The sequence below is a fragment of the Euprymna scolopes genome, chromosome 7 (genome assembly GCF_053919585.1).
Source record: "Euprymna scolopes isolate OS-2025 chromosome 7, ASM5391958v1, whole genome shotgun sequence".
Taxonomy (NCBI): Eukaryota; Metazoa; Mollusca; class Cephalopoda; order Sepiida; family Sepiolidae; genus Euprymna; species Euprymna scolopes.
The window spans coordinates 164,211,202-164,233,665 of record NC_136488.1 but is presented as its reverse complement, the minus strand read 5'-3'; positions in this window follow the sequence as shown (position 1 = coordinate 164,233,665).

The window sequence follows — 22,464 nt, the reverse complement described above, 5'->3', positions numbered from 1 at the left end:
CAATCGAGAGTTGCCCGGGAGTGTTTACATAATGAAAGCGATATTATAACAGTATTGCATATCTAGGCGGCACCTTCAACAAGTTTACGGACTTTTTTGTACAGCCATGTAAAATTGCCGTAAACTCTGTAAAATTCAGTATGTGTTTGCTACACATCTTATAACTGACTAATTTTTATGATTTACAACAGGAATTAAAATACACCCTACTAAAGCCTGATTGTCACAGCTGTTAAATTTCCAAAATTCAATCTGGGTGTGAGGATACTTTAAAAGAAGGATATGCAATAAAATTCTGTTTTAAACTTGAAAAAATGCGATAGAAACGTAAAGAATGCTTCAGGGTGGTTTTGGATCATCTTGCATGAATCGAGCATCAGTTTTTGGGTGGCATAAGAGATTTAAGGAAGGCAGGGAGTCTGCGAGGGATGATGAGAGGTGTGGAAGGAGTAAGGAAATCAGGACACCAGAGTTGATTGGCCAAATAAAGAATTTCATGTATAAGGACTGTCGTGTGTCTATAGAGACAATAAATGCACATTTTGATGTCAGTGTGGGAACTGTACACACAATTATTCCCGGGGAATTTAAGACGCGGAAGATTGTGGGAAGTTGCCCCAAGAGTGCGGTCTACAACTCCATCCTTGTCCCAGCCTATTAGACCAAGATGGGCAGCACGACAGTTTCACGCCCTCCTTATAGTCTAAACATTATTTCCAGTGACTTTTGGTTATTCCCTAAGCTTAAGGAAAACCTTAGAGACTGTCGTTCTAAGATGAAAGAGGCTGTAACGAGAGTTATAGACACGTTCACACAAGAGCACTCCCATGGAGCCTTCCAGAACGTGTTGAAACGGTACAACAATGCATTACAGTCGGAGGAGACTACTTCGACGAGGGCTAGAGTTTCATGTGTGTACTATCAATAAAAGTGCCCAGACGAAAAGAGTCTGGAAACTTATTAAAGGTATCTCGTAATATCGGAGAGCTGCTGGTCGATTAGGATACAGTCATGAGTCTAGAGAAAACGGTAAAATATATAACGGTGTATTTGAAAGTTAGTCTAAAGCTCGTCTGTACTATGTTGTTAGATTCGAGCTTAAGTTTTCTAGTCAAGATGAGTATTATAGACTTTTAGTTTTTTGTTGTGAATAGGTGTGTAATAGATGTTTGCGGTTAAATGAACAAATATTCATACAACAGATTCAGTTATAAAAGAAAAATATGTTAGCAGAAAACGATGTAAGTATTCCATCTCACGAAAATGAAACTAGCACAGGAGTGGCCTGATTTTTTTATGCAGTATATAACGAACAGCAACCATTCTCTAGAATAGAAATTTCAATTAGAAACGTGGCAAACAATAAAGTCTCTCAAATAGTTATCGTCTAGGGCTTCGTTTTTATTCAGCAATGGCCTTTCTCTCTCAAGCATAATTTTCGTATTTCCTTATTTATTAGTCTCTGTTTACATTTTCACTAGAATTGAAAATCGATTTCGGTTCACATTTAAGTTTTCTTGCCTATTAATAATTGGAAAAGAGAAAAAAGAATGAGGTTTTTACGTTGCAAAAATGTGTAAAATCATATTTATGATTTCCTCATAGATCAAATTGATCACCAAAGTTGATGAAAAATTAATTTTGCCTAGTTATTAATGTCGATATTAATATTTAAACATATAAACGACTCCTTTCAAACTTGTTACACTAGGATACTCATTGAAATTTTGTTTAAATTCAATTTTCACCCCAAACAAGGCACAGTGCCACTTTGAAGCAGGGGGCTACTATCAGGGACTTAATTAGCAGGGTCATTCTGAAGGGAGATGAGTAGAAAGATGTCTGTTCACATTACACTTGAGCTTCTGCATATCAGTACAGTTGGGAAAGCAGAATCCCGGAAGGGAGTTCAAAAGACCCGCAGTTCTGGGGAAGAAACTATTGGGGTAAAAGGCTTTCTTGCACCTAGGGATCTCCACTGTAAAGGGATGAGACTTAGTAGCTTGTCGGGTTTGTCGGGGGTAGTTACGTCGGGGAGGTACAAGTGTTTGCAGTTCGTCAGAGCATTCACCATTAAAGTATTTGTAGAACAGGCAGAGGGATGCAAATCTCGTCGATGGGACAGAGGTTGAAGCCTAGATGACAGTTCAGGACCTATCAGGTTGGCAACTCTTTTGAACCCTGTCCAGGAGCGAGAGACAAGCATCAGATGCACCAGCCCAGATGTGACAACAGTACTCCATACGTGGGCGAATGGTGGCCTTATAGAGGTACAGGATACTGTCAGGCGTAAGTAGTTTTCTAGCGCGGTAGAGGCAGCTAACATTCCTTGCAGCAGCCTTGTCAATGCTCTCAATGTATCTATTCCAGTTCATATTCCCTGTAAACGTTAGGCCGAGGAGTTTGAAAGAAGTACTTTCAGGCAATGTGTTCTTTGCCATTGCTATTGGTGGTAGAGAAGGTTTCTTGTAGTTATTGAAGGAAACAAGTTTAGTCTTAGCAGCATTGAATGTGACCATCCATTTTTGTCCCCATTTCACTACAGATTGGAGGTCATCCTCTAGTGTTTCTGCCATTTCCTTGGATATGTGTTCATTTGTTTTCCCCTCATATCTGTTATAGAGAGTGGTGTCATCGGCAAATATACCCATCTTCGAAACAATTTTGTATGCCTATGCGTGAAATTATTGTGTCAAGAGTTGCACCATCGCCACCCACACCTCTCCTGAGTCGCCATTGTTTTTGTTTTTTTTATTGCAATTGCAAGTATATATAAGTTCAAGGGGACTAGAAACAATGCTAAGATAATGGTACCGGCCAGGCTGATTTAACACAACTAAAGAGGTATCGGACACTTAATAAAAAATGGGCAAAATTCAACTTTATCAATCAACATCGTTTACTTTTTAGAGTGATCCACTAACCATAATACTACATTAACAATTCGGTGCCAGTTTTGTAGAACATTTTTCTTTCTTTTTTTTACATAGGAGCCACCACTTATTAAGGCACAGAGGCCACTCGAGGATAAGAGTTAATGAGTGTACAGTGGTCAATGGGACAATATCGTAATAATCTTTAGTAGTGGAAATTTAATAAATTTGATTATTTATGGGGACAGCTCATCAAAAACTTGTTTACGTTGGACTTGAAGACAACCATATTGTAGTCAGCAGGAAAGCAAGAAAAATACTTTGTTCATGGCATCTACGTTTATTTTAAGTAATAGATAAGTAGTGGGGAAAATTATTGATAGTGGTTTCAGTTAGACGAGTGTTTTTTGTGAAGGTTTGGCGAGGGAGACCCATAGATTGAGCTCAGACGAGACTTGTTGGTTTTCTTATGGGGTGATCATTTTTTACGTGTAATTATATTCATGCAGATATTCTACATGATTTATACTTACATAATATTTGCGTAAAAAGTTTATATTAAACACAAATCTCTTTCTATATATATATATTCAGGTATGCATGTATATACACAAGTTAGAAAAACATTTCATCCAACGCGTGAAAATTGTTAAACAAAAGGTTTTAACTATAGGCTTTAAAAATAAAGGTACAAAATTTAATTTGCAATTTATTTATCTTCAAAGTGCACTTTTATAAATTTTACAAAGTAAGGTATAAAAATTTAATTTAAATTGAATCAAAAAATTACCTTGGATTTACTTTATGTAATGTACATTCTGTTGCACTTTAAAAATATAATTGAAAATTTTATATCTATATAATTAATTGCTAGATGAAAGATAATGTTTTTAAATTGCAACAAAATGTACATTAAATAAAATATATCCAAGGTAATTTTTGATTATATTTAAATTAAATTTTTATACCTTACTTTATAAAAGTTATAAAAGTGCACTTTGAAGATAAATAAATTTCAAATTGAATCTTGTACCTTTATTTTTAAAGCCTATAGTAAAAACATTTTGTTTAACAATTTTCATGCCTTGGATGAAATGCTTTTCTAACTAGTATCTTATCTTTTTAAGATTATATTTTAAAACTCTCCTTCTCTCTATTTCAGTTTGTATTTCTTCTCACACCACAACTCATTCTTGCAACCCCCTCTTTGTAATACAGGTCTGAATAATTAGAAAATATGAATTTTTTTAACAAAAACTTAAAAATAACTGTTTTCGATTAAATTTCTTTAACTTCTTTCAGAATAGAAAATCTTTAAAATTTAATAAGGAACATATTTTATATAGGTTTCATTAACAAATGTTCAGTACATAACGAGAAAAATAGAGATGAAAATTTCAAAAGGACTATATAACTGGTTACGATCAATAGTAGTCCTCGCCAGCGAAAGTCTTTGTTATTATTATTCTATTATTATTATTATTATTATTATTATTATTATTATTATTATTATTATTATTTAAAACATTTTGTGTCCTACTCTTTCGCGCGAGGGCTAATTTGTTTAAACAATTTTGCCTATTAAGCTCCCCTGTCAGTTTTTAGTCTACAAACATGAAACAATATATAGGGTATTCCAACTCATGCGAAACTTTATATTTGGATTTTAGCCGGGGAAAATCGGTGCAAAAGTGTGAAAATAAAAAAATAAAAACGAAATTTGCGAGGTGAACGTCGGCATTACGAATATGCATGCGTAACGTACTAGCTATTGGTTCATGTTTTAATTTTTAGCCTTGCAGCAAAATGTCTTTATTGATCAGGCATTAACGTCAAAGGAAAAGTAAATCGTAAGCTAAACATTTGTTTTCGATTCTCGGTCGTGGCGCACGAGTCATTTTTATTTTTACTTTTTAAATCATAACTATATATTGGGTCCAATATAATCTATAAATATAAAAGCGAAAATGTTTGTGTGTGTGTGTGTGTGTGTGTGCGTTTTCGTGTATGTCCAAGAAAGGCTTCTTTCCGAGAAGCGATCGGTCGCCTCACAACTTCTTAATTTTTTTTTATATCGCGCCTAAATGATAATATCTACGAGTTAACAATCGAGGTCGCCTGTCTATTTAATTTGCCCGACTTTGAAAAGATAAATGTTCAACAATTTTCGATCGCCGCATGTGCATTAAGCTTTTTCGTATAAAAAAGAAGCGAACAGACTCGCGGTAAATAAAACACTGACACTGCACTCAAAGTTGACGTCATTAACTCGTCAAAAACGGGCACCTGCCATTAAACGTCGCACTTTTTTTTTCACACTTTATTATTTTCCAACTGCGCATCAAGGCTTCGTTGTTTTTAACAAACACCCGGGACACCCGGCTAACGATTTTTCTTTTCATTTACCCAAAAACACACACACCTACAAACACCGGGGCAACGCCGGGTACCCCCCGCTAGTATAATATAAATACGAAATCTGCATTAATCAAAATAACATATTTTCATACTAAGTATATTGTACGCTACTATACTGGAGATTTTTTTTGTACAAATACATTAGACCCGCAGAGGATATTTCGTGAGATGCGTTTTCATTGGATAACTGATATGATTTTTGATAAAGTTCACCGTTTTTTAATGGAAATCGCCCCAAACAAGGCATAAAGCCACTTGATTTAAGGAGTTTAAAAATACTATTTCAAGGAAATAAAAAGTTGTCAAGGAAAAGTCTAAGATTGAATAGATCCTGACCCCCCCCCAAAAAAAAAAGATAATTTTTCTCTTTTTGTTGGAAACACCGCTTATGGTACCTGAAGATTAAAGAACAAAATAAGGGAAAGAAGGGTCAAATGCTTGGTTCGTTGCAAATTAGTTGACGAAACGTGTTATCATGAATTCTGACTTCTTTAAGTAAAGGTCACGTGACTAAATATCCACAAATGAAGAGTTGTAAAAAAAAGTGGTTAAAAAGGGGGAGCAATTGAGTAGTATAATGGGGACGGCTATTATTTTTTAAAAAGTGGAGGTCACGTGACTAAATATCCACTCCTGAAGAGTTATTCTAAAAAAAAATTAAAAAACAGTTTGCCGCTGTGTGACGGCCTTCTCGGAACGAGGCAAGTTTTCTAAGGTTTTTAAGAGCATTTTTCATTGCATATGATGCATAGTGGTACCAGAAAGATTTTATTTCTTTGTACGAAATATTTTAGACTGACCGGGTCATCAGCACGATATTCAAAGCGCGCGGACGAATGTCTTTACTGAACGTGCTTGTTAAACACTACAGGGCAAAAGTTATTTTTCAAATCAAATAACCTTTTCTTTCCTTCTTTTACGGCTGAATTCTCTTGGAGAGTTGCTGTCTTTTTCTATAACGTATCCAGCGCATTTACGGTTTCATTTGCTAGCGTCACTTAATTATATCTGTATATATTTTGATTTTATTTCATCAAAAACGTATTATCACTTGAACGTAAGGTATTAATCTTTTATTGTTATTTCCATGGCAAGTGCTCATCTGAGCTCCAATCTCTGGTCTCCCCAATCGCCAATCTTTCACGATAAACACCCGTCTAGCTGAAACCACTGTCAAAAATTTTCCACACTCTTTATCTGTGCTAAAACCAAAACGTAGATTCCATGAACAAAGCTTCTTTCTTAAAAGTGCCTGCCAGTGGAAGTCTCTTCCATCTTCCTGCTTCCCACCTGACTACAACTTGGATGTCTTCAAGTCCAACATAAACAAATTCCTGATGAACCGCCCCCTAAAGTAAGACACTTTATCAAATCTCCAATACTAACGATTACTATGATACTATCCCATTGATTACTGTACACACAATAACCCTTATCCCTGAGTGGCTTTCGGGCCTTGATAAGTGGTGACTACGTATTTGGGATCATGTCTAACGGGGGGGGGCTGAGAGTTGACTAGAGAAAGGTCTTTTCATAATACATTTAAACTTCTGCATACTAGTACAGTCAAGGAAGCAGGAAACAGTAGGGAATTCCAAAGTGCAAGGGAAGAAATTACATGCACAGATTCCTTGGATTCCGTTAAAGCCTTCTACTCGAATAACTGTTTCCTTCAGACGGCTGCACTTTGGAATTTCAAAAATTGAAATGTAAAGTGAACAGACATCTCGCTGCACAACTCCCTTAATAGTATCTCTACAAAGCTGGTCCCAAATAGTAGCCCCTCACAACTAACTGGCGCTCTGCCTTGTTTGAGGTGAAATAACAATAAACAAAACTGAATGGTAAGGAGAAATAACGAGGCATCATATATTTTTGGAGAACCCGTAGGTAATCGTCAATTCTTTTCACAAATATCTGTTTGTTCTGAACATGCTGCAAATTAGACGAACTTTACTAGTTTGGAAGCCATCTTGTTCGCTGCAGTGTATGGCGCTTAGGCGTTATAGAAACCTGACCTTTCACATGCAATTCAATATTTTAAACAGCTAATTAATTTGTGCTTTTAAAAAAAATTAATTAAAATTGTGATCGATATATTCTCTGAATTCTCAGAATGTCAAGAATCATTAATTAATCTTGTTCTTAATGAAAAATGATACGTCAAGATTTATTGGAGTCCAATGAACATTTCAATACGTAAAAAAAAATCTTTACATGTTATCTCGCAAATATGTGAATTCTATTGCTATCTAGAAGCGAAACGGATTTACCAGCTTTTGACATTTAAATGGCACTCGATAAATATTATAAATACTTCAAATAATTAAAATATGTCCGGTTTTTTTTATTACTCATGGAAATCCGCATGTCATGATCATATTAATATAATAATGAATAGTAATAATAATAATAATAATAATAATAATAATAATAATAATAACATTAATATTAATATTAATATTAATAATAATAGCATTAAAATATTAATAATAATATCATCAATATAAATATTGTTAATAATAATAGCATTAATAAAAATATTAATAAAATATCATTATAATAATAATATTAATATAATATTAATAATAATAAAATTAATAAAAATAATATTAATAAAAATATTAATAATAATGACATTAATAAAACTATCAATAAGAAAAAAAAAAAGAAGAATATCAATACATACATACATACATACATACATACATACATATATAATTTTGGTTTCGGTTTCGATTCAAGCTGATGCACCCAATTCATATGGATATATTTTTTTTATTTTCGAAATCACAACTTTATAATACATAAAAATCGCTAGAACGTTAACTCTATAATAATATATACGAAACCTTCAAGAATTAAAATATTATATTTAAGCGTACTTTACAACCGGGCTATGATGGTCGTCCTTACTTGCTTAGATAAGTAATTTTGCAGATTTAATAAAAGAGCCGCAATAATATCAGAGCATCTTTATTTACGATAAACATCTACAGAATGTCAATAGCAATATATTACATATGAATGAGTTCCCTGTGGAATGTGCACTGGTAATAATAATAATAATAATAATAATAATAATAATAATAATAATAATAATAATAATAATTCAAATTTAATGAAAATCCTCTAAAAATGAATGCAAAAATATCCAGACGGACGACAGGCGAATTATCTAGTTAAATGTTAGTTTGAATTTATAACAGAAACCAGAAACAGAAACGATGTTGACGTAGAAATTTACCCCGTCTTTGAACAAAGGAATTAAATACTACCAAAGCGGCGGGGAAAATTGTCTTCCTCCTCTTTTTCCATACAACATTTCCAGCGCGCTAAGCAGTATGGTGTAAGGTAGACCTATCTTCAAAAGCCCTCTTTCAGAGCATTACTTTCGATATTTACTAAGTAGAATACTTAGTTAAAAAAATGTTGTTTTTTTTATGTCCCATATGTATGTGAAATAGTGCACGATACCTCTTGTATACACGGGAGCTTTACACTATCCCTGCATCAGAACCATAGGCAAAATAATTCTGGGCTCGGTGAAATCAGCACGGAAACCCTAAAGAAAACCATAGGAAAAATGGCAAACTGGAGAGCACCAGGGCATGACAGGATACATGCATACTGATTAAAAAAATTCACAACCTTATACGAAAGGTTAGCCCAAAAACCTGAGAAGATGTATACAGGAAGCAAGCGTACCAGACTAGATGACAAAAGGAAGTAAAAAGGAGGGGAAAGAATTTAGCCATGGCATGGATCGACTACAAAAAAGCGTACGACAGGATCCCCCAAGCATGGATAATAGAATGCCTAAAAATGTATAAAATACCAAGCTGGATCACCAACGTAATAGAAAATGCAATGAAAACATGGAAACTGGAATTGACAGCTGATGGACAACACATAACAGAAATTAACATACAAAGAAGCATCTTCCGAGGAGACTCACTATCACCACTACTGTTCATCATAGCCATGATGTCCTTGGACAGTATTCTGAGAAAGTGCCAAGTCAGATACAAGTTTTCCAATACAGAGGAAAAAAAATGAACCACCCGATGTACATGGACGATCTGAAACTTTTTGCAAGGACCAAAAAGGAGCTAGAGACACTAATTAACACTACCAGAATCTTCAGTCAAGATATCCAAATGGAATTTGGAATGGAAAAGTGCGCACAACTAGTTATAAGAAAAGGAAAACTGGAAACGACAGAAGGCATGGAACTACCCAATCAAACAGAAATGGGGTAACTAGGGGAAGAAGACGACTATAAGTACTTGGGAATTCTGGAAGCGGACACCATCAGAGCAACAGAAATGAAAGAGAAAACTCCTGGAAACGAAATTATATAGCAGAAACCTAATCAAACGTATAAATACATAGGCAGTATCACTAATGAGATATTCTGGACCGTTTATAGGGTGGACAAAAGAAGAACTGAGACAACTCGACCAGAAAACAAGGAAACTCATGACCATGCATAATGCACTACACCCAAAGGACGATATTGACAGACTCTAGGCGAAGAGGAAAGACGGCGGGAGAGGACTGATCTGTATAGAAAACTGTGTGAAGGACACGAAAAAAGAACTAGAAAATACATAATGCAAAACACTGAAAGGATAATTATAGCGAGAGATACTGAAAAAAACAACAAAACAGAAAGCAGAGAGAAAAACGACAAAACGAGAAAAGAGAAATGGGGAGAGAAAAAACTCCACGGAAGATTCATAAGAATGACAAAAGATGAGAATAACGAAAACTCCTGGGAAGGGATGCGAAAAGGACATATAAACTGAGAAACTGAATCTCTACTAACTGCAGCACAAGATAACTCGATAAGAACCAACCATATCAAAGCAAGGATCGATAAAACACAAGAAAACAGCAAATACAGACTATGTGGATAAAGAGACGAAACGATAAACCATATTGTAAGTTAATGCAGCAAACTGGCCCAAAAGAAATACATAAGCAGGCATGACCAAGTGGGGAGGGCCGTGCACTGGGAATTGTGTAAACGACTGCATTTTGAGCGCACAGACAAATGATACAAGCATAAGCTTGCAACAGCATTGGAAAACGAGAACCACAAAATCCTATGGGAGATGGGAATACAGACGGACAAACCCATCCAATCAAGAAGACCAGATGTTGTAATAATTAACAAGAAAGAAAAATCCTGTCAAATTGTAGACTTTGCTGTCCCAGCTGACCACAGGGTGAGTATGAAAGAAAAGGAGAAATGAAGCAAATACACAGAGCTAGCCAGAGAGTTAAAGGGGATTTGGATGATGAAGAACATAAAAATAGTACCGATAATAGTAGGAGCACTAGAAACAATTCCGAAAAACTTCGAAAAAATAATGTCATCTTTATTTACTATGACTATCTACAGAATGTCAATAGCAATATATTATATATGAATGAGTTTCCTGCGGAATGCGCACTCGTAATAATAATAATAATAATAATAATAATAATAATAATAATAATGTATATTTCAAAAATAAAAGATACCATAATAATTAAATTTAACTTCAAAATCTTATCTAAAAATATCACGGTTTCTATGGTGCATAATCAAGTTTTAGTTTGTTTTTTCCTAACACATGGTTAATTTGTTTGCCTGTAGTTGAGTGTTCACGTACTAACTGTCTGAAAATAGAGCATCAGTGCGGAAAAAGCGCAATTCTTCTCGTCACGAACCGTGCCAAACCTATTATGATCGGCCATGTTTTTTGTTGTGCCCGAATGAAGCAATATGTTAAAACAAAATCAATTTCCTTATAATATTCGACAAATGAAACATGGTTGTAATAGTGACCTCTTCTCTAACATGTAGTGGATGCATTATCATTTTTATTTTCATTAATTTTCAAAAGACAAATCTCATTTGCATATTACAGTAAAGAAAATCTATTTTAATAATTAGCTCTATGCTATTAATTGTTTGTTGCAAAAGAATTGCCTTTATTATCCTATTGGCCCTGTCGGTGGGGCATTAGAATACGCCGACTGCCTCCTGCAGAGGGTAAAAGTCCCTCAATGGCGGTCCTGGATATGACCTTAAACTATATCCAGTGGTGAGGCCCCAGATTGCGGGCTTTGGGGAGTGTGGAGCCATCCTTTAATTACCATTGCTCCCAGGTTCACTCTGACTCGGAGTGGTAGACCCTGTTAGTGTCCCAATTATTGGTTAAATAGAAACCGACGTGAAGACAACAAATATATTCTAATAAAGAAATTTTTCTTAAATCTTTGGATTCGGCATTAATTAACCCGAAAAGAGTTGATATGCCGTAAAACAACCAACCAAACTTTTATTATACTATTAAGAAATATTATTTAAACTCGAATTATTTAATTTATTTTTAAATTTAATTTTTATTTCATTTCATTTCATTTCAATTATTATAATCCTACACCAGTTGCCGTTAATAACAAAAATAAGTTCATTTATTTAAGCTGTGGGGGTTATTTCACCTGTAAACTATTTCCAGTCTAATTTTCATAGACGAAAATTCATGTATTTAATGTTTCCGTAAATCCAATGTGTGATTCATTTTGAAGAAAATCATAAGAAGTTAGGATATTGTGTGTATCTTAAGTAGTATGTGACTAAACTCTCTGCCCATCAATATGTTTCAACCTAGCAACACCGGGTACATGCAGCTAGTATATATATATATATATATATATATATATATATATATATATATATATATATATATATATATATATACATATATATATATATATATATATATATTGGCAGTACTTCGCAAACGTATATTCTATGAAGGGGGTTTTCAACGTCGACTGCAGGTACGCTTGTGGCTGACGAGCCAGATGCGGAACAAGCAGGTGCGGACACAGTGGCTACAGTCCAAACGTCACGTCAGGTGTGGCTGCTGAGGATTCCCGAATCTTCCTCCTGCAGAGCTTCTCCCGCAGATTCTCTGTGCGGGAGATCTCAAAGGAGGCGACAGCATGGTGGACAGTACGTCACCATGTATCACGGTCAGCAGCGAGAGCAGACCACTAGAGGTGGTCAATGTGGCAGTCACCGAGGGACTTCTTCAAAGAATCTTTATATCTTTTCTTCGGTGCCCCTCATGTCACGAAGGCCAGTAGAGAGTTCGCCATATAGGACTATCTTGGGTAGGCGATGATCGTCCATTCTGAAGACGTGCCCGACCCAGCGTAGCTGTGACTTCAGCAGCATAGTCTCAAATGCTGGTGATTTCCGCCGCTCGATGACCTCAACATTAGTGACATAGTCACTCTAGTGGACATTGAGAATGGTGTGAAGACAGCGCTGATGAAAACGCTCGAGGAGTCGTAATTGGTGGCGGTAAATTGTCCAGGACTCGGAGCCGTACAGGAGGGTGGAGAGTACTACGGCTCTGTACACACTGATGTTTGTGCAATTTTTTAAGTGTCTGTGTTTCCAGCCTCTGTTGTACAATCTGCCAAAAGTGCTATTTGCTTTGGCCACTTTGTTGTCTATTTCTCTGTCGAGTTTGGCATCTGATGTGATGGTACACCGCAGGTAGGTAAACTGGTGAACGGTCTTCAGCTTAATCTTGGTAATGGTGATGTGGGGAGGGCGGTATTTTATCCGCGGAGCGTGTTGGTGGAGAACTTCCGTCTTTTTCAAGCTGACCTCGAGTCCGAAGAGCTGGGCAGCCTCTGCGAAGCAGGATATGAGGCGCTGCGAGGCTGTTTCTGTGTTGGTAACCAGGGCAGCGTCGTCGGCAAAGAGGAGGTCTCGGATCACTTGCTCGAAGGTCTTTGTGTGGGCTTGCAGCCTTTTGAGGTTTAACAGACTGCCATTCAGGCGATAGCGAATGTAGACAGCATCGTCATCGTAAAGATCTTCGGTCGCCTACTTGAGTATCATGCTGAAGAAGATGCTGAACAGAGTCGATGCCAGAACGCTTCCCTGTTTTACACCATTGCCGAAGACGAAGGGTTCCGAGAAATTGTTATTTACTCTAACCTGATCGCTCCGGTTCTCATGCAACTGAACTATTTTGTTGAGGAGCTTGGGGGGGGGGTCAGTCGAGACGCTCCAAAATCAGCCAAAGCTCCTTCTGGCTAACTGTATCAAATTCCTTGGTCAGGTTCACAAAAGTTACGTAGAGTCCCCTGTTTTGTTCACGACACTTCTCTTGCAGTTGTCTGAGGACAAAGACCATGTCCGTGGTACCCCTGCTTGCTATAAAACCACATTGCGTTTCTGGGAGGTGGTCTTCTGCGATGGAAGATATCAGTCTCTTTAGAAACAAACGGGCAAGGAGTTTACCTGCGATGGAGAGCAGGGTGATCCCATGGTATATATATATATATATATATATATATATATATATATATATATATTAGCATGGGTACCTAGCGTTGCCCGGGGTGTCACGAAGTTCCGTTTGGAACACTCATGCTATATTAATCATTTTAATCATGGGCAACTTCGATACACCCACAACAATTTAAAAAATAAAAGAACGTGATATCCTCTTCACCAGATATTTCGGCAGAAGGGATACAAAGAGAAGAAACTATTCTCCAGATATTGAGCACTTTTTGTTGTGCGTGCGCTGAAAAGAACCCCCCCCCTAAAAAAATAATAAATAAATCGAAAAAACTTTTATTTCAATAAAAATAGCAGCGAGTGCCAGAACGACCGCAAAAACAAAGGTAATTTTGAAACTACTTTGCCCTTTGTTCTAAGACAACTTATGATTTTATGGACCCCCCCAACAACGTTTATAAACATTAACGCGTGCGTAATTTGCGTTTGGTTTTTATTTTTTGTAAAGGCACTTTTTAACTTCCCTTTTTTTTTCGTAAATAAACAAAATTTTCGATTTGTTCTTTTTTTTTTTTGAGTGGAGGTCTTTTCCGATTTGCTTTTTTGAGGGGGTGGGTTGTTTCTAAAACTGTGGCTTAAGTTTAAATTCGGGGCGATCAAAGATTCTATATAGCCATTTCAAGAATAATAAAAACAAACAGATAAAATCTTTTCAGCTTATTCGGAAGTATATTTTGTTTGAATAGTTAAGAAAACAAACAAACCCAAACATTTTTCTGTCTACTCGGAATTATTTTTTTAAGGTAGAAACTTATTGAGATTATAAAATTATTTTATTTGATGACGATTTTTTGTTTTTCTTTCGAAGTTTCTAAGTGTAAATAACTTTAGACTCGTTTTTAAAAAGGTCGATGACGGAAATAATAATTCCAAATAAATTAAATTAAACATATTATACATATAATTGTTATTTAAAGTTTATTAAATAACAATTTAAAATAAAACACTTAAAATAATTATCTCGCTAGAAACATTAACTAACATTTTATTTAGTAAAATCGATTTTCCTTAATGTAATATGCAAATGAGGTGACCCCTTAATGGTATACTATATATTGAAATAATGGAAAAGTAAAGTAACGGACTCTTTGTATATCTTAATCAAACTGTGAACAAACAAACAGACAGGAATATATATATATATATATATATATATATATATATTTGTGTGTGTATGTGCGTGTGTGTGTGTGTGTGTATTAGTAGTGGGACAGTTACTCGGAATCTGAATCGGGAATAGAAAATATCGGAAATTTTGGAAATATATATATATATATATATATATATAAAGCTGAATATGTGTGTGTGTGTGTCTGGTCACGAAAAGGCTCCCATATGGTTGACTATTTTAAAAAACTGATTACATATAATGATAGATGTATCGAGACACAGGAATGGGTATGTTTGATCTGGTAGAACGGTGGTTCATTAAAATTGCGGGGTCGGCGTTCGCGCCTGGTCATCAAAGTATGGAAATAAAAAATTAAAAAATTAAAAAAAAAATCGTTTACAAGTGTTTTTGATATAGATGTACATAATAATAATTTGATAAGTATGTTTTAACTTAAATAGGGATGGTATAATAAAATTGTGAGGTCTGCGTTCACGCCTGGCCTTCATAGAATGGAAAAAGTCACAAACTTTAATATAGACTTTTCATATCTATCTGCGTAAGGATACTTTGATAATTATGTTTCAGTTTGAAGAAATATGGTATAATAAAATTATAGGGTGTTCGTTCGCGCCTGACCTCCATAGAATGGAAATATGTCAGAAAAGTTTAACAAGGTTTTTTTAATATAGATCCACAGAATATTGTGATAAGTGTTTCAGTGTGAACAGGTATGGTATAATAAATTATGGGGTTTATCTATTTTATTTTTACCTTCATCATATTTTGCTTTGGTTTTGATACCCCCAAATTCAAAACTATTTCATTACAACCCTTCCTTTTCATAACCTATCATACTTTCATAAATCAGAGTCCATTTCCTGTAGGCTGTTTTTGAACCCAGTGAACGACGGGTACTTTTGCTAGTATATATATATATATATATATATATTAGAACCCCGAAATACAGCATTAAAAATTAGTAACAAAATACTGTACAGTATATAATACACATGAGTATAATAAAATAACATTAGAAATAGCACCAGAAGCCAGAAAAACATGGTATTCAACATCGTAACCTAAAAAAAAAAAACTATCCTACGGCCACCGTGTCCCGGCGTTCTACTATATATATATATATATATATATATATATATATATATATATATATATATGAGAAAAATTCGAAAGATAAAAAAATATTAATAATAACTTTTCAAAACTAAAAGTGCAGAAATAAAAATTTAGAAATATATATGTATAAAACAACAATCATATCCACATGATATCTAGATTTAAAAATCTCAATATCATTGATAGAGCTTAATATGAGTAGAAAAAGTTAAGATATTGAAGAATTAATTACATTTACAATATTTTATTCAAAACAATGCATACGAAATAAAGGTGAAAGGTTCCTTATTCCATGTAGTTTCAAAGAAAGACTCTTTTCCTCAGAGCAAAAAAGAAGTTTTGATAAATTTTTTCGTGGTTCTTGCTTTAACATTTTCCTTTAAAATGACGACCTGTAAAGATTTTCGGATGTGCTGAAAACGAATATCGTATTAAAAATTTCCGCAAATAAGTAGTTTTTCGGATATTTTTTTTTTTACACAGTGATCACCACTTATCAAGTCTCGGAAGCCACTCAGGGATAAGGGTTATTGCAAGTACATTACGTTAGTGTAGAGATTTGATGAATTGTTTACTTAAGGGGGCAGTTCATTAGGAATTTGTTAACATTGGACTTGAAGACATCCAAGTTGTAGTCCGGTGGGAAGCAGGCAGATTGGAGTTCAGACGAGCACTTGCCATGGAAATAACGATAAAACAAGGATAGGCTCGCAACGTCTCTTCTGTGGGAGAGAGGTTGCAGGGTAGAGAAAAGGGCATCCCCCACTAAGCCACGAAGTCTATTTTGTACTCTGTCAAGGCAGAATAGGCTGTTTTTAGCAGCTCCTGCCCAGATATGGCAACAGTATTCCATCCTTGGGCATACTTGGCTTTTATATAGATATAGAATTGCATCAGTAGTGAGATATCTTCTGGAGCGGTAGAAGGATCCCACCATCTTTCCAGCGACCTTGGCAACAGACTTGATGTACGTGTTCCATTTCAGATCAGGAGTAAAGGTCAAACCCAGAAGCTTGTCAAAACACGGGGCCTCTCCCAGACGAGAGCCATCCATCACAATTGATGCCAGATGGGGATCAGAGCGTTGATGATGTAAGGACAGGAGTTTGGTTTTGGATGCATTAAAGGTAACCAGCCACATCTTCCCCCACTGAACCACGCGCTCGAGATCAGAGGAGAGAGAATCAGAGAGAACTTTGTCATTTACAGCCTTTGATGTGTTGCCGTAGATAGTCGTGTCATCAGCATAGATGTCAACGAATGATTTAAGTATATGTTTAGGGAGGTCATTGATGTAGACCAGGAAGAGAGTTGGGCCTAGGATTGACCCCTGAGGGCCTCCAGCATTTATATTGCAGGCCTCCGATTTTTGTCCATCTACCACTACTCTTATGAGCCTATCGGAGAGAAATGATTTAATGATTGAGAAAACATTTCCAGTTATACCGTTATTAAGCAATGTAATTCCTTATTTAAAAAGTGATTGCCATTGTTGTACGCGCAAGCGTGCATATTTTTGCCATAATAATCATACTCCCTATTCCATAGCCATATATATATATATATATATATATATATATATATATATATATATATATATATATATATACTAGCAAAAGTACCCGTCAAAGTATTCTTATGTACATCTATATCAAAAACACTTGTAAACGTTTTTTTTTATTTTTAAATTTTTTATTTCCATACTTTGTGGACCAGGCGCGAACGCAGACCCCACAATTTTAATGACCCACCGTTCTGCCAGATCAAACATACCCATTCCTGTGTCTCGATACATCTTCTATCATTATATGTAATCAGTTTTTTAAAAATAGTCAACCATATAGGAGCCTTTTCGTGACCAGACACACACACACACACACACACACATATATACACGCACACATATTCAGCTTTATATTATATATATATATGTGTGTGTGTGTGTGTGTATGTGTGTGTGTGTGTGTGTGTGTGTGTGTGTGTGTGTGTGTGTGTGTGATTTAGTCTTATACTCTAGTTTTCGAGTTTAACCGGACTGGATGGTTAGAGAAGGAGGATATATAGGTAGGTAGAGAGAGAGAGAGAGAGAGAGAGAGAGAGAGAAAGGGGAGAGGAGAGAGAGAGAGAGAGAGAGGAGAGGAGAGATGAACAGACCACATATATGAATGCTCGGGGCATGATTGCTTTTCGGGTAGGTTTCCTAATCTCATTGTGTACAATAAGAGCCCGACGGTGGCCAATCTATCACAACACACTTCATTTCCTCAGAGACAATTGAATATCACACCCCACCGTCCACATGCACGAAAGAAGGAAAGAAGGGACAGAGTTTCTTCCAACAAGAATGCAGGGATTGGGTGTGGTCCTTGGAGAGAGGGTTGACCGGTTTGATGGAGAGATGTTGATCAGAATGGACACAGGAAGTGGTGCGTGCGTCGTCATCTCAGGGCGTACTTCATGGACAAACGTAATTGCAGTGGACGAGTGCAATGTATAAGAGACACTGCGCAGCTTTTGAATTTTCAGCAACAATAGTGTGGAGAGGTTTCTTACGAATAGCGGCTAGAGAATAATGAATGGCAAAACTGTCTTCGAAGTCGGAGCTTATTATGCTGGCTTATACCAGGATTTTCACATTTATATTTTACTACCAGGGAGACGCGACGTTGCCCGGCGTTGAATAAGGATCAACGAATGTTTCATATTTCCAATACTTTTATTGTAATCGGTGAAATAACCCAATTTTTAATCAAGATTAATTGCCTGCTCTAATCGGATAGTTGTCGAAGTATACTTCGAGGAAGTTTCACATGCCTCACTCTGTGGATAAAGATACGAAACAATAAACCATATAGTAAGTGAATGGCCCAAAAGGAGTACAAGAACAGGCACGACCAAGTGGCGAGGGCAGTACCCTACGAATTATGCAAACAACCGCGTTTCGAACGCCCAGATAAATTGTACAAGCATAAGTCGGCAACACTACTTAAAACGGAGAATCACAAAATCCCATGAGACATAGACATACAAGCAGATAAACCCATCCAACCAAGAAGAGCGGATATCATAATAATTACCACAAAAGAAAAGTCCTATCAAATCGTAGACTTTGCTGTCCAGCTAACCACAGGGCGAATATAAAAAAAAAATGGAGAAACGGAGCAAATACATAGGAATAGCAAGAGAGCTGCAAGGGATAATTAAAAAAATCAAGATAATTCCTATAATAGTATGAGCACTAGGAACAACCCCGAACATTTTTGAAAAAACAATGGGAGAAATTGGAATCCGAACAATGGCTGGAAAGATGCAACGAATAACAATAATAAAAAAAAAAACAGCTGAAATATTAAGGAACACCCTTGATTGCGGAGCCTAATACACATGAGTCACATGTGCGGACCCGACGAACTGCTACAGAGGAAAAACATGAAGAAGCGTTACATAGAACCAAGAACATTGAAGTTCTCTATCCTCTCCACCATCCTCTCTCATTGCCCCATCCCTGCCCCTCCCCAAAAGATTTGAAATAGTCAAGTAGGGTCAAAGAGGATGGAAAGACTGAAGGAGAGAGCGCTGACCAGACTTCCGCGGTCATGATACATGAAATTATTTATTTGGCCAATCGACTCTGGTCTTCTGACTTCATTACTCCCCCCACGCATGTCCTTCACAGACCCATGCCTTCTTTGCCTCTCTTATGCCACTCAAAAGTTAATACTCAATTCATGCAAGATGGGTCAAACGCAGTCTGAGAGTAGTATTTCATATGTGACATGATAAAACATACTCAACTTTCAAGTATCTACGACAATTTTAAATGCCTTAAATATTTTACAAGCTTAGTGAAACTATCTCGTAAATTGGAACAATACAGATAAAGCAAGACCGTTGGAACCAATGAAATATAATTTTATCGAAATGTGAACGAAGGAACAATAAAAACGGAACAACTGAACTAAACTGAAACTAACTACTTCTGGAATCAAATATGGGAACAATTTCAAGATCACAACACAAGCGCCAAATGTTTGAAGGACATTAAGAATGACTTTCAAGAAACTGAAAAAGGAAGAGAATCGGAAATTAATGAAGAAACACTCAGGACGATCCTCGGGAAAATAGCAAATTAGAAAACACTATGCCACGATGTGACACTGCCTAAATAATAAAAAAATTGATTACGTGGTGAAAGGAATAAAGTAACTTACACAAGCAGGTGCGCCTCTCTCTTTCCTGTCGGATGGCGGAATGGGGGAGGGAAAAAGAAAGAAAAGATATTCGTTTGTAGAAGTCTCGGTAATATACATATGCCATTGATTTGCATAAGAGGACAGAAACTGTTATGAAAATGACAAGTTGGAAGCACGACGGCAGTTTGTTTTTTTTCGATGAACGTATAGTATAAAATTACAATTGAATTTAGTCGTGGGAAAGCAGGAGTTTGAATAAAAATGTTTTCTTAATTTAATTTTCTTTTTTTTCATTCATATGGATACATTTTATTGAATGTTTCTTTTTTTATTCTGCATATATTTATTGGGTAGAAGAGAATTTGCACAGTGGGAGACATTTTACCTCACCGATTATTCACAATACAAACATATTTAACGACATGTACATACACATTGGTTCAAATAAATTCACGACACTACATGATAGACTGATGCAACGTCTGAGATGTATCCACGAAACAGAAGTTCTAGAATGGATGACTAAAGGACTAAGTCAATACAAAACGACGCTGTAAACGGGGATGACATCTACAATTACCGGCCAATAACCTGCTTACCGACCATTTAGAAAATTTAATTGCACAATTGAATAAACATATCTACTCCTCCCTTAGTACTCGTGGACTACTGCCCGAAGATTAATTGGGTGCCGGAAAGGAAAAGGAGGGACACACAACTTGCTATGCATGGACCAAAATATCTTGAAAGATACAAAAAGCAGGATAAAGAACGTGACACTGATTGATTACAAGAAAACTTGTGACAAAATCCCACAAGCATGAATGAATGTGTAAACATGTACAAAATATTCGACAATGGAAACATGGAAACTGGAATTGACAGCTGGAGAACAATGCCTAACTTAAATACAAAGGCATCTTTAAAGGGGGCTCGCTATCATCACTTCTGTTTGTCATAACCATGATGCTACTCAACTACATACTTAGAAAAGATAATTCAAGATACAAGTTTACATGTACTGAAGGAAGAATAAACAACCTCGTGTATATGGATGATTTGAAGCTGTCTGCAAAAATAAAAAGGATCTAGAAAAGCTGATAAACACAACTAGAATATTCCGCAACGACATTAGAATGGAATTTCGAATGGAAAATGCTTACTACTGGAGATGGAAAAGAGAAAACTGGAGATGTCAGAGAGTATTGACCTGCCCAATCAAGTGGAGATGAGGGCTCTTGCTGAAGATGACACTTATAAATATTTACATCTCCTGGAAACAACCAACATCGACTCTACAGAAATGAAAGACAAATATTAGAAAAGACTACTTAAGAAAAACACGAAAACTCTTAGAAACAAAGTTATACAGTAAGAATCTAATTAAAGAAATAAACACCTGAGCAGTATCGCTAATAAGGTACTTTAAATCATTCATATGGTGGATAACAGAGGAACCTAGGTATCTTCATCAAACGACCAGGAAACTAATGACAATGTTCAATGCATTATACCCCCCCAAAAAAAAACGATACCGACCGAACGAAAAAGAACGAACAGGGAAAAAACTAATAAATGTAGAAAGTACAAAAACACTTAGAAAAATACATGAATGAAAACACAGAAAGATAGAATCACCGCAATCAGAGATGCCATCATCAATAACTATGCAGGATACGATGAAAACAAAAAGAAAAGGACCAGAACAGAAAAGTGGGAAGGGAAAGTGCTACATGGACAGTTCCAAAGAGTTTCTTAGGAAAAGAATCATGTAAACACTTGGACATGGCTAAGGAAAAGACACATGTACAGAGAAACAGAATCACTATTGACAGATGCACAGAACAACGTGATTAGACCCAATCGCAATAGAACTAAAATAGATAAAACACAAGAAAACAGTAAATATAGATTTTGTGGACAATAAGACAAAACGATGAAGCACATAATAAGTGAATGCAGCAAATTAGCCAAAAAAGAATGTGAGGGTAGGCACGACCGCATGGGGAAGGCAGTTTACTGGGAGCTCTGCAGACGACTGCATCTATAGCATGCAGACAAATGGTTCAAACACACGTCGGAGACTGTAATGGAAAATTAAGATCACAAAATCCTTTGGAATACAGAGATACAAACAGATGAACTCATCCTAGCCTGAATAACAAATGTCATAATAATTAATAAGAAAGTACGAACCTGTCAAATTGTAGATTTTGCCACCCCAACTGACAGTAAAGAGACAAAAAAAAAACGAAACAAATATGCGGAAGTTGCAAGACAACACAAAGGAATAAGAAAGTCATCACAATACCAACAATTGTAGGAGCATTAGGAACAATTCCAAAG